Here is a 14,108-nt window from a genome sequence, read left to right as displayed (position 1 = left end):
GATGGAATAAAAACAAATTCCTCCTTTTAAATATTGTGTGCTCAGTCAAACAGAATAAATTCCTTCTATTACTAGATATAAAAATGTCATTCAGTACCCTTCAACTATCTACTTTCTCACAAGAGATGATAAACCCCAAAATCTCAGCACAAAGTGTTAGAGAATTCCATTTAAAATAACTACAAAATGTGGGTCAGTTGTCCTTTTTTTTAAAAAAAATTCATATTTTTTTCTAAAAACATGTTAAGAAAGTCTTCAACATTCATACATATGCATATGTATATTTTTAAGTTACAAAATTGCCTTCCACCTTCTCCTTAGCAGCAAAGAGGTTAATCAGATTAGTCATTTTCAGTATGAGAAATTAGGATTAAGGGAAAGAAATACATCAGAGATATTCTTTTTAAACAAAATGAAAGTAGTGATCAACAGATTCTGAAGGTTTTTTGTTTTGTTTTATTTTTTTCTTCTTCTGGATGGGGAAAGCATGGTCCATAACCAGTCTAATAGGGTCGTCCTAGCTCTGAACTGCTGAGAGGAATTGCATTCATCAAAGTTGATCATCTGACAATGTTGTTCTCTTGGTTCTGCTCCTTTCACTCAGCATTAGATCCTGTAACTCATACTATGCTTCTCTAGAATCTATTTACGGTTTCTTATAGAACAATAATATTCTATAGTATTCAGGTTTCATAACTTGTTTAACCATTCCCTGATTGATAGGCATTATCACAATTTCCTTCTCTTTCCTACTACAAAAAGCTGCTATGAATAGTATGGAACATGTAGGACTTTTTTCATTTTTATGATTTCTTCTGGATATAGGTCTAGAATTGGAATTTCTGGATCAAAGCATATGGACAATTTTATTTCTCTTTGGGCATAGTTACACATTGCTCTCCAGAAAGGTTGAATCTGTTCACAACTTCACCAGCAACGCATTAATGTCCCAATCCTCCCACAAGCTTTCCAAGTTTGATTATTTTCCATTTTGTCATTTTAGCAAATCTGACAGGTGTGAGGTGAAACCTCAGCTGTTTTAATTTGCATGTATCTTCTCAATAATGATTTGGAACATTTTTTCATATGAAAATATATAGCTTTAGTGTCTTCATTTGAAAACTATTTATACATATTCTTTGATCATTTGTCAATTTGAGAATGACTTGATAAATCTGATACAATTCTCTATATATTTTAGAAATGAGACCTTTATCAAAAATCCTAGTTGTGAAGATTGTTTTCCAGCTTTCTGCTTTCCTTCCAATTTTAACAGCTCTGATTATAGTAATTTAAAAACTTTTCAATTTAATAAAGTCAAAAGCATTCATTTTGCATTTTATAATGTACTCTTTTTCTTGTTTTGTCATACATTTGTCCCTTTCCATAGATCTGATGAATAGAGTCTTTCTTGGTCTATTAATTTATCTCTGGTGTCACCCTTTATGTCTAAATTCTGAACCCATGATGAATCTATTTTAGTATAGGATGTGAGATATGGGCCTATGCTTAGTTTTTACTGTACTATTTTCCAGTTTTCCCAACAAATTTTGTCAGATAGTGAGTTCTTATCCAAGAAGCTACTATCTTTGCATTTCTCAAACAGTAGATTACAGTTGCTATTTACTACTGTCTCTTCCTAATCCACTGATTCATTACTCTATTTCTTAACCAGTACCAGGCAGTGTTGATGACTGCTGCTTTATAGTTTAGTTTTAAATCTGGATTTACATTTTTTAACAGTTCCCTTACTATTCTTGACCTTTTGATTCTCCAGATGAAATTTTTTTTACTATTTTTAATGCTCCATAAAATAATTATTTGGTAGCTTGATTGGTATAGCACTGAATAAGTAATTTAACTTTGGTAGAATTGTCATTTTTTAATATTAGGTCAGCCAAACCATGATCAATTGACATTCATCCAGTTATTTAGATCTGACTTTATTTGGGTGAGAATTGCTTTATAATTGTGTTAATACAATTTCTGGGTTTGTCAGGGAGGTAGATTCCCATGTATTTAATGTTGTCTACAGTTACTTTAAATGGAATTTCTTTCTATCTCTTGCACTCAAGCTTTGTTACTCATATATAGGTATGCTGATGTCTTCTGTGGGTCTATTTTAGATTCTGCTACTTTGCTGAATTTGTTAATTGTTTCAAGGAGTTGTTTTAGACAGTTTTCTTGGGTGCTCCAAGTACCATCATATTACCTGCAACGAGTGAAAGCTTTGCTTCTTCTTTTTCTTCTTTTATTGCTAAAGATAGCATTTCTAATTCTATATTGAATACTAATGCTGATAATGGACATCTTTGTTTCACCACTGATATTATTGGAAATGCTTCAAGTTTATCCCCATTACATAAAATATTTGTTAGTGGTTTTTAGATAGATACTACTTACTATTTTAAGGAAAACTCCATTTATTCCCAAACTTTCTAGTGGATTTTAATAGGAATGGATCTATTTTATCAAAGACTTTTTCAGCATCTATTGAGATAATAATGATTTCTGTTGGTTTTGATATTGATATGCCCAATTATGTTGAATGTTTTCCTAATATTGAACCTTCCCTGCCTACCTGGTGTAAAATCCAACCTGATCATGCTGTATTATCTTAGTAATAACTTGTTGTAATCTTATTGCTAAAATTTTATTTTAGATTTTTGCTTCAATGTTTGTTAGGGAGATTGGTTTTTAATTTTCCTTGTCAGTTTTGATTTTTCTTGGTTCATGTATAAGCATCATGTGGTTGTCATAAAAGGAATTTGGAAGAACACCTCCTATTTTTTAATTAGTTTATATAGAATAGGAATTAATTGTTCCTTAGATGTTTGATAGATACATTTGTAAATCCATCTGGACCTGGAGACTTGTTCTTAGGGAGTTTATTGATGGCTTCTTCAATTTCTTTTTCTCAAATGAGGTTGTTTATATAAGTATGTTATTTCCTCTTATGTTTATCTGGGCAGTTTGTATTTTTTGTAAATATTCATCTATTTCCTTCAGTTTTTCAAATTTATTGGCATATAGTTAAGCAAAGTAGCTCTGAATTATCTCTTTTATTTCTTGCTCATTGATGGTTAGTTCACTCTTTTCATTTTTGATACTGATAATTTGGTATTCTCTCTTTTTTTTTGTAATCAGATTAGCCAAAGGTTTGTATATTTTATTGACCCTTTTATAAAACCAACTCTTACTTTTATTTATTAGATCAATACTTTTATGGATTTCAATTTTATTAATCTCTCCCTTGATTTTCAGAATTCCTAACTTGTTATTTAATTGAGGATCTTTACTTTGTTCTTTTTTGAGGTTTTCTTGGTTGCATAACCAATTCATTGATGTCCTCTTCCCATATTTTATTCATATAAGCAATTAGAGACATAAAGTTTTACCTCAAGATTTTGGCTGCATCCCATATATTTTAGTTTGTCTCATCATTATCATTTTCTTGGATATAATTATTGATTATTTCTATGATTTGCTGTTTGATTCTCTCATCCACAAATCAGGAATCACATATATTGGCGATGGTCAAAAGACCTGCAAAAAATGTCTCAATTCTGAAGGAAAAAAATGCCTTAATTTTGAAGAAAAAAGCAGCTGGTCCATCCTCACACTGCCAGAAAGGCAAATGGACAGGTAGAGGCTCAGAGGATGATTATAAATCCCTCTGACTCTCTGTCTATTTGTCTGTCTCTTCCCCTCTTCATCTCTCTCTCTCTCTCTCTCTCTCTCTCTCTCTCTCTCTCTCTCTCTCTCTCTCTCTCTCTCTCTCTCACACACACACACACACACACACTGTCTGTCTCTGTTCCTCTTCCCCCATCTTCTTCCAGGAGACACCCATCACAATGCTGTTGGCTAGAGTAGCTTTCAGATGAAAGTCTCCTACAGGTCTCTGGTAGGAGTGATAGTAGAGCAAGTCTGTCTCACTTGGGGCAGCCAAACTCTCACTAAGGAGACTTCTTCAGACCTTCTCCTAATATAAGCAGGCCACTGGGTGGGGCCAATTAGAAACAGGATTGGGTGCCTCTGGGTCCTGATGCCCTCCTCCCAGTTTATCTGACTGACCTCCAGTAGAAGAACCAAGAATAACCTCAGACAACCAATCCAAAAGTCCCAAATTTGGGTTCCTGGCAAGAAAAAATGCCAGTTAATGACCATACCCATCACCAAAGCCCAAGCTCTTTAGGATTCTCTTCCCCAATAAACTCATATTCCATCTAGGAGTCATAACTCCAAGGGAAATTTCAGGTGAGGCGTTTAGGGAAGGGTTCTTCTCTATATTCCTATAACCTCATTTTTATTATTTTTACAAGGAAGTCACCCTCCCCTTGCTCTCTCTCCTTCTCCCTTCCTCTCTCTCCCTCTCTTCATGTCTCTTCCTAATCCTCCCTCTTTGGCTCACTGCCTATTTCTCTTTTTGAATCTGTTCCTTCATCTCTGTTTGAAGCTCTCATCTACCACATCCACCTTGTTCTTCCCATGGATCTGTTTTTTTGTCAGGTGCTTCAAGAAAGCACCCTTGAATCATTAAATGGTCATCTTCTGAACTGGGACAAGGTGGACTCCATGAAATGCCAGTCAAGACTTTTGACAAAGGAATTGTTCTTAGCTTTGCATTGGAGTAATCTTTGATGAGCTTAGATACTTCACAATTTGGCTGCATTTTTACAAGCTCAATTCAACATAATTGGTCACCTTCCACAGAATTTAAGACAGCCATCCTCTAATCCCTGAGTTTGAACCTTCCAATATTAAGCAAAAGACAGAGGGGATGGTTAGGTGGTGGCTAGGCGGCGTAGTGGATAAAGCATGGGCCCTGAAGTCAGGAGTACCTGGGTTCAAATCCAGTCTCAGACACTTAATAATTACCTAGCTGTGTGGCCTTGGGCAAGGCACTTAACCCCCTTTGCCTTGCAAAAAAGACAGAGAAATGTGGGTATCTAGGCTTCTTGAGGTTATAGTAGAAGGAGGAGGAATGCAGAAAGGTGTCAAGGATTTCTTGCTCAAGCTAGGATTTCATGAGATGACAGAAAAGCCAGAGAACCTAGAATTCCAAGGGTTAAGGGAAGAGGTCAAAAGTTTTCCCTTGGAATTCAGTGGGACTAGAACAGCCCCTGGATATGCTGCAAGGTTTTATAGATTAAGAGTTTCCCCATTAGCCCTTTGTTTGTCCAGAAGCTTCAGAAAATGGAACTAGAGGTCCTCTTAAGAATTGAAGGTGGAGAAAGGGTGTTCAAACTCTGAGTGCTGGGGCTTTGATATGCAAGTCTCATTGCAAAAGTTGCTCAAGCTTGAGGGGTGTCTCTGTGGTACAGGCTCCATGGAGGTCTTGTGGGTATGGGGGGAAAGGGAGCTTCAAGCAAGTCTACAAATCAGGATCCAGGTAGATTTGATACTGGGAAAAGAACTGCCCAAACAATTCCCAAACTTGGGAGAAAAAAAGCAGGCTGGTCCTTCCTCATACCAACTCAAAGGGAGAACAACATGTATAGACTCAGATGATAGTGTAAAATCACTCTATCTCTCTATCTGACTGCCTGATTGCTTGTCTTGTCCCCCCCCCTTTTCTTTTTTAATCATCTCTCTTTCTCTGTCTCTCTGATTCTTTCTCACTGTCTCTGTCTCTCTCTAAGACTATATCTATCATTGTCTGTCTCAGTTTCTATCCCCCAGTCCCATCTTTCATTCCCTCTTTGCCTCTCTGGATGTCTTTCTCTCTCTCTCTCATTGTCTCTCTGTCTCTTTCTGCTCTGTCTACCTGGCGCTTTCTCTCTCTCTCTCTCTCTCTCTCTCTCTCTCTCTCTCTCTCTCTCTCTCTCTCTCTCTCCCCCCCCCCCCCCCCCTTTGGCTCTCACTTACTGTATGCTTCTATGTCTCTGTTCCTCTTTCTCCATCTGTCTCATCCAATTCGCCCTCCTTGTTCTTCTCTTGGATTTCTTTTCTGCCAGATGCTTGAAGGATTTCTAGGACTGACATGTCTTCCTTTGCATCACTCTTTGTTCCTCTTCTTCTGAACTGGGTCAAGTTTGACTACATGACAAGCCAGGCAAGACATTTCATAGAGAGATTGCCCCTAACTTTGCAGTGGAATAGTCTCTGATGGACCTAGACTTTTCAGGGAATGACTGGATCTTTAAGAGCTCATTTCAGCACCATTGGCTACATTCCATAGAGTCAAAGATAGCCATTCTCTAGACCCTGACTGTAAACATTCTAATATTCAGGAATAGAGAAAGAAAATAATTATTGAAAGTCACAGGGAGAGACTGGGCTGCTTGGGTCCTCGTGGAAAGAGGAATGCAGACATATAGAGATTTGCCAAAGATTTCTTGCTCAAGCCAGGATTTTTTGAGATGGCAGAAAGGCCAGCAAAACCAGAACTCTAGTTGTTGAGGGAAGAGGTGGAACAGCTTTCCTTAGAATTCAGTAGGACTAAAGAAGCCACTGAATATCCTGCAAAGACTTTAAAGTTAAGAGGCTACCCACTACCCAGTGTTGGTCCAGTCACTTCTGAAATCAAACTACAGGTCCTCCTTAAGAAAATGGGTTTTGTTATGCAAGCCTCAGGGACAAAGTTGTTCAAGTTTGAGGGGTATCTGTATGTCTGGATGTAGAGGGTGAAGGTATAGAGGAAAGGGGTTTTAAAAGCTCAAAGTAGGACCACAGAAGAGGAAATATATAGGACTTAGTTGGGAAAAAGACCTGACAAGACATGTCCTAATCTTGAAGAAAAATCTAGGGGGTCCATCCTCATACCAACTCATATATGGACATGTATAGACTCAGAGAATAACTGAAAATACCTCTGTCTCTCTGCCAGTCTGTCAGTTTGTCTCTTTCTACCCTTCTGTTTCTCTTTCAACTCTCTCTCTCTCTCTCTCTCTCTCTCTCTCTCTCTCTCTCTCTCTCTCTCTCTCTCTCTCTCCCTCCCTCCCTCCCTCCCTCCCGGAACTGCTGTTCCTCATTAACTCTTTTCTGCCAGGGACTAGGAGGATTGCCAACCACACCATTTTCTTCCTTTGTGCTAGATTCAAGCCAAGCTATTTGACTGAGGGATTGTCACCAGCTTTGTACTAGATTCATGTTTGTTGGACCTAGACATTTCAGGAAATTTCTGGATGCTTAAAGGAACATTCCAACGCCATTGGTCACCTTCCAGAAAGCATAAGAAAAACATTCTCTTCAACAATGAGTTTCCACCTTTCCACATTCACAAGAAAACATGCAGTTAAATCCACAAGGTGGGGTTGAGTTGTTGGGGATTTAGTGGAATAATGAGGAAAGCCAAAACATTATGGAGATCTGGAAAGGCTTTCTTGCTCAATCTGAAATCTTCTGAGATGTTGAAAAGCCAGGGAGCTCCAATTGTTGAGGGAGGAGGTGAAAAATATCCCTGTCTGTAATTCAACATGATAGAATATTATTTTTCAGTAAGAAATGAGAATCAAGATATAGTAAATATAGTAAAACATGAGAAAACTTAAATGAACTGATGTGAGGTAAAGTAAGCAGAACCACAACAGTGTACACACTTATCAGTCACATGATAAGGATCTGATGCTAATAAAGACTTAGCTACCCTGATTAAGACTTGTAGAAAATTCCAAAGGTCCTCTGATGAAAGATGCTATCCACCTCCAGAACAGAACTGATGAACTCTGATTGTAGACAGTAGCCTACTTTTTGATTGTCTTTATTTTGATTCTTTTGGTTTGTTTGTGCTTTATTTTGCAACATGGTAAATATGGGAAAAATAATAATAATGGTCTGTCAGGACCCTCAGGTTAGCTTGACCCTTAACCTGTATGATTTCCAACACAAGTGTTTGTGTGGATGAGCACTAAGACCCTGCAGAAATATTGAGTGAGTTCTCACCTCTGAGAGTGAAGGATCACTTCCCTTTTAAATGACCCCAGTCATTTTTAGACTTCTAGAAAGGTGTGAATCCTCTTCAAAAAGGAAGTATAAAAGCAAGTTTTGAAGTTGATTCCTGTCATTATACCTGTTCTGTTCTACAGAGTAGAGGGGATTCCCATCTCTCTCTCCTGTGCACATGAACAGAATTGCAGGATCCCAAATAGAAGAAGACAGGACCCTACAATCCAGAGACAGCTGTACCTCCACCCCAGAGGATTTACCTTTGGATTCCAGAAGGTCTTTGGAGGAGATTGAAAATATGGAGGAGCAGGGTCCTGGAGCTCCTTGGGGAGTCAACCTGAGGAATGCCAGAACACCTACAGTCACAGAACTCTGGCCAGAATTTCATCATGGAAAGCCTCTACGTTTCCTTAGGCTCTTTGATACCCAGAAGAGGACATCCAGGTGGCAGGAGGTCAGAAAGAGGCTGAGAAGGAGGAAAAAGCAGAAGGGACAGTGTCCCCCAAAACCTGCTCTGGAGGGCCCCCAGAGTGTAAGATCACCAGATCCAGAGGAATGCCTCACAGATGATGAGATAAAAATGATAGCTCCAGTTGCACCCCAGCCTGGCTCTCAGTTGTCTGACCCTCTCTCTGACCCTCAGACAAAGGAGGTGGCCCAATGGCGCTATGGTCCTGCCAGACTTTGGTATGATATGCTGGGGGTTCCTCCTCATGGGAGAGGATTTGATTATGGATTTAAACTCAAAGAGAAGTCACCAGAAGAAGAGGAGTCAATCCAAACAGACCACCCCTTGCTGAAGGATGAAAACTTCCTGATGGTCACTCAAAAATCTTGGGAAGATGACATAATCTGGGATAACAGAGACATCGAAAATTCCTTCCCTGATGCCCAAAAAGTTTCTCAGGCAGGGTGGATTCCCTCTGAGAAGACCAGATTCTTTGAAACAGGTGCCAGGGATCCTTCTAAGCCTGGTGGGTCCATTTTTGTCCCTGAAAATGAAGAGCTTATCCATGGGCAATGGGAGGACAACATTATTTGGGATGCCCAAGCCATACATAAGCCATTCTATCCTACAGTACTTACCATTGATCCAGATGATGAGAACCTTCTTCTATATGATATTGAGGAGCCTCAAGAAGTAGAATCCCCAGCCTCTAGACTACTGACCCAGAAGCAGCCTTCTGAGAGTAGCCAAATCATGCCAAAATGTGGCATCAGGAGCCTGGATGAGGCTGAGCAAACTCCAGTCCAGCTGAAAGCCAAGGACCCTTGGAACCTGTCCAATGATGAGTTTTACTTCCCCTGCCAGCATGGCCTCCAGGTGTCCTTCAGGGATCCCATTATCCAGCACTCAGCTCCAGCAATGGATCTGCACTGCAGCCTCTTTCCTACCCACTTGGGACCTGAGCAGCTCCGGCTGTTTCATCGACCACCAGTCAGATGGCTGGGGAAAGGGCCCCAGCCTGTCCACAGCTTGACTTATCGCATCCAAAAGAAAGCCCAAGAATGGCAGAAAGAGCTGCAGGCTTCAGGGGGAGGTCACATGTTTTTTATGAAGACAATCCAAGACCTGAGTGGGCAAGATGGCGATCTCATTCTGGTGGAATGGAGTGAGGAGAATCCACCCTTGTTGAACCAGGTGGGAATGGCTTCAATAATCCAGAACTATTACAAAAGGGAAAATGGAAAGGACCCTGGCCCTTCTGCCTGCAAATATGGGAACCTTGTGTTCTGTTCATCCTCACCCTTCCTGGGGCAACTCCATGCTGGTCAGCTCCTCCAGGCTTTGGAGAACAAACTTTTTCGAGCTCCCATCTACCCACATCAGATGGCAGACACAGACTTCCTAGTTGTTGTGACAAAAGCAGGCTACTTTCTGAGGGAAGTGAAAGATATATTTACTGTTGGACAGCAGTGCCCACTATATGAAGTTCCTGCCCCCAACTCAAAAATGGCAGTGAATTACATCCATGAGTTCCTTCAGGTGTTTATATACAGGCAGTTTTGGAAGAGCCCTTATAGACCTCGCAGGATTCACATGGAAGATATTCACAGGGCCTTCCCCGGAATTTCTGAGAATAGTATTCGGAGGAGGCTCACTAGGTGTTCTGATTTCCATCGGACAGGGATGTATTTTAATTGGTGGGTGCTGAAGGATAATTTCTGCCTGCCAAGTGAAGAAGAATTGAGGGACATGTTGACCCCAGAGAAGTGTTGTGCTTTGTACAGCATGCTGGCCTCCCAGCAGCGCCTCAGGGATGCTGGTTATGAGGAGGTAGCCCTCCTGAACAAAGAAAAGACCAGTGATGAAATCATGGGTCTTGAAGATGAGATCCAGGCTGCTCCATGGAACACAACTCAGGCCTTCCTAGCAGCCACCAAAGGACAGTGTCTGCTGGAGGTGACAGGAGTGGCTGACCCCACAGGCTGTGGGGAGGGCATCTCCTATGTTAAAGTGGCTTGTAAATCCAAGCAAGAAAACAAAACCAGTTTGGAGGCAAGAAAAGTGATGGGTACTGATGCAGACCTTCGACGCCTCACCCTGAAGGAAGCACAGAAGTTGTTGAGGATGTTTGGTATGTCAGAAGAGGAGATCAAAAAACTGTCCCGCTGGGAGGTGATTGGAGTTATCAGAGACCTGTCTACAAAGGAGCTACACTCAGAGACCAAGACCAAAGCCCTCACCAAATTTGCAAGAGGGCCCCATCCCTCAGGAGCAGAGCAGCAGAGACACTACCAGCAAAATGTCCAGAGAATTTTTGACCTCCAGAACAAGGTGCTGGCTTCTAATGAAGTGCTATCCACAGATACAGAAAGTAGCAGTTCAGATGAAGAAAGTGATCATCTGACAGATTTGATGTGCCAAAAAATTGAGGACCTCCTGGAGGGTAAGACCAACCCTCAGAGGCTACAGAAAAAGAAGGAAAATTCCAAGTGCCAGGAAAAGCAACACCTGATGCTCAGAGATGAGGTTGCTCACCTCCTAGACAAAAGCCAGAAAGAGAAGCAGAATGAAGGCTCAACTTCCTCAGTTCCTGTATCTCTGGTTATCCACAGGACTTATATTGATGAGTCTGGCAGGGAATATGTGCAGAGTGAGAGAATCTGGGATCCAGCAGTAATCAAAGCCTACGTCCATGTGAGGAACACCAAAGATGAGCAGAAGCAGCAGGAATATGGGAAACAGAAGAAAAGATTCCAAAATAGATCTCACCAAAAGAAAAAGAAGAAAGACCCTTCTCATCAGAAGCTCCCTAAACCAGAGATCCCTGCATCGAATCTAATATGTGGTAATTGTGGCTCCCTTGGACACATTAAGATAAATAAGATGTGTCCTAACAGGTGCAAACCCAAGAATCTGAACTCCAAGCCCAACATCATGACCTGGGAGCAAGAGGAGAAGGATCCGGCTGAACAACTCCCTATGAAGTCCTTTATCAAATCCCAAGGAACCAAAATTTCCTTGAAGGAAAAGCAATTGGAAATGATAGCTGAGTTCCAAAAGGAGACTTCGAAGTTGAGATCTGAGAAACGGCCCCTGGACCAGAAGACTCAGTCTGGCCCTCCCCAGAAGAGACGATTTGTGCAAATGGACCCTGATGAAAGTTTGAGTTGTATCCAGCATCCATGGCAACCTGCTCCTCCTCATCCTCCATCCAGGAGACAGTCAAAATCTCATCTGGTACTGTCTCCTCATGTCCCTTTGGAAAAGTCTGGGAGCATTCCTCCTGGGAAGCATATAGACAAGCCCCTTCAAAATACTGGACTATCTCAACCTACATTGTCTCCCCAAGTCTCTTTGGAAAAGTCTGGGAGCTCTCCTTCTGTGAAGCATATAGACAAACCCCTTCAGAAGACTGAGAAGTGGACCCTAACCCAGAAGAGTCAATCTGGCCCTGCCCAGAAGAGACAATTTATGCAAGTGGAACCTGATAAAATTATAAGCTGTATCAGGCATCCATGCCGACCCGCTCCTCCTCGCCCTTCACCCAGGAGACATACAAAACCTCCCCATAAAGTACTATCTTCCCATGTTCCCTTGGAAAGTCCTACAAGGAGTCTGATGAAGAATCAGGACAATCCCATTCATAAGACTCAGTCACCTCACCCTGTACTATCCCCCCAGGACATTTGGAAAAGGCCTGAGACCACTCCTTCTGTGAATCATATGGAAAAGCCCCTTAAGAACATTGGAAAATGGCCCTCAACACAGAAGAGCCATTCTGCCCCTCCTCAGAAGAGACGATTTGTGCCAATGGACCCTGATGAAAGTGTGGGTTGCATCCGGCACCCATGCCAACCTGCTCCTCCTCGCCCTCCATCCAGGAGACATTCAAAATCTCATTTGATACTGTCTCCTCAGGTCCCTTTGGAAAAGCTTGGGGACTTTCCTTCACTGAAGCATACAGACAAGCCCCTTCAGAAGACTGGACTATCTCAACCTGTAATGTCTCCTCAGACCTCTTTGGAAAATTCTGGGAGCACTCCTGTGGAGCAAAAAGCTAAGCCCCTTCTGAAGATCGAGAAACAGCCGTTACACCAGAAGAGTCAATCTGATCCTCCCCAGAAGAGACGATTTGTGCAAATGGACCCTGATGATAGTATGAGCTGCATTCGACATCCTTGTCATCCTGCTCCTCTTTGCCCTCCATCCAGGAGACATACAAAATCTCCTCCTCCAGTACTGTGTCCCCATGTTCCTTTGGAAAAACCTGCAAGCATTTTTTCTAGGAAACATAAGAAGTCCCTTTATAAGACTCAGCCACCTCTCACAGTATTGTCTCTGCAGCACCCTTTGAAAAGACCCAAGAGGACTGTGGTAAAGCATAAGGACAAGCCTCTTCACAGGTCTCAGCCTCCTCATCCAGCGCTGTGTTCCCAGGACTTTTTGGAAAGCCCTAAGAGTCTGAAGAAGCATAAGGACAAGCCCCTTGGCAAGACTTGGCCACCTCATCTATTAATGTCCTCTCAGGACCATTTGGAAAAGTCTGAGAGGAATTCCATGAAGTGTAAGGACAAGCCCCTTCACAAGACTTGGCCTCCCCATTCAATAATATCCCCTAAGGATGTTTTGGAAAGACCGGAGAGGACTCTGATGAAACACAAGGACCAGCCTCTGCTTAAGACTCAGCCACCTCATCCAATATTGTCTTCCCAGGAAGCTGTGGAAAAGCCTGGGAACATTTCTTCTGTGAAATATATAGACAAATCCCTTCAGAAGACTGAAGCACCTCATCCAATACTGTCTCCCAAGGAACCTTCAGAAAGGCCTCAGAGCATTCCTGTTTTGAAGCATATAGACAAATCCCTTCAGAACACATTACTACCACCAATCCAGTCAGCTCAAAGTGAACCTGAACCTCCTTCACAACCCCTGCGCAAAGATTGGAGTCTTCAAAATTGGCTTCAAAATAAATATAAAAGTTTAACACAGCCTCGTGAAGAACTACACTACATGGACCATACTCAGAATCCAGAACTTCCTCTACCTAAGTCTAAGAATCCCTTAACCTGTTCAAAACAGTGGATGCATGATTCATCTGGGCAGCCATGCAAAAACCCCAGAATTTCTCAATGCCAACCTGATCAGAAATTGGAACAAGAATCTAGGATTGTTTCAAAACAAGTTCTTCAAGATATACTGGGCAAATCTCTTGAAAGACCACTATTGAACAAGGACACACAGTACTCCTAGAGAAGTCAGGTATAGGAGTACCCCAGATTTCTTCTCAGGACAAAATTCAGAAAGGGCTGGCCTTGAAACATCTGGACTAGCAAGTTTTATATAAGGTCCTACAGCTTTCTGACACAGATGAAAAAGAATACAATAATGAGAAGAAGGAGGAAATTTAGGATAAATGATGAATCACCAATTATCATAAGATTTTTCCCTCTTAGAACATGGTGTTGGGGGGGCTTTTGCAGGTGTAAAGGAAACAAAATAAAGTTTAGAGAACCCTAGTGAAAAAATCATTTTATTTGGAATCACAGTACCTGAATTTACATTCTGAACCTTTCACATATTTGGCTTTAGATCATTCATTAATTCTGATCTTCAGCTTCTTTGTCCATCTCTAAGAGCAGAACATTGGGCAAGATAATCTCTAAATTTCCAGTTTTACCTTGATGATCTTTGAATCAGATGAGTGGGGAAAGATAGGGAGACAAAAAAAGAGTCCATTTATGCCCTTCCTATAGGAAGGAGAGTTTAGGTT

This window comes from Macrotis lagotis, chromosome X, assembly GCF_037893015.1.
Source record: "Macrotis lagotis isolate mMagLag1 chromosome X, bilby.v1.9.chrom.fasta, whole genome shotgun sequence".
In the NCBI taxonomy this organism is placed as follows: domain Eukaryota; kingdom Metazoa; phylum Chordata; class Mammalia; order Peramelemorphia; family Peramelidae; genus Macrotis; species Macrotis lagotis.
This window is presented reverse-complemented; position numbering follows the sequence as displayed.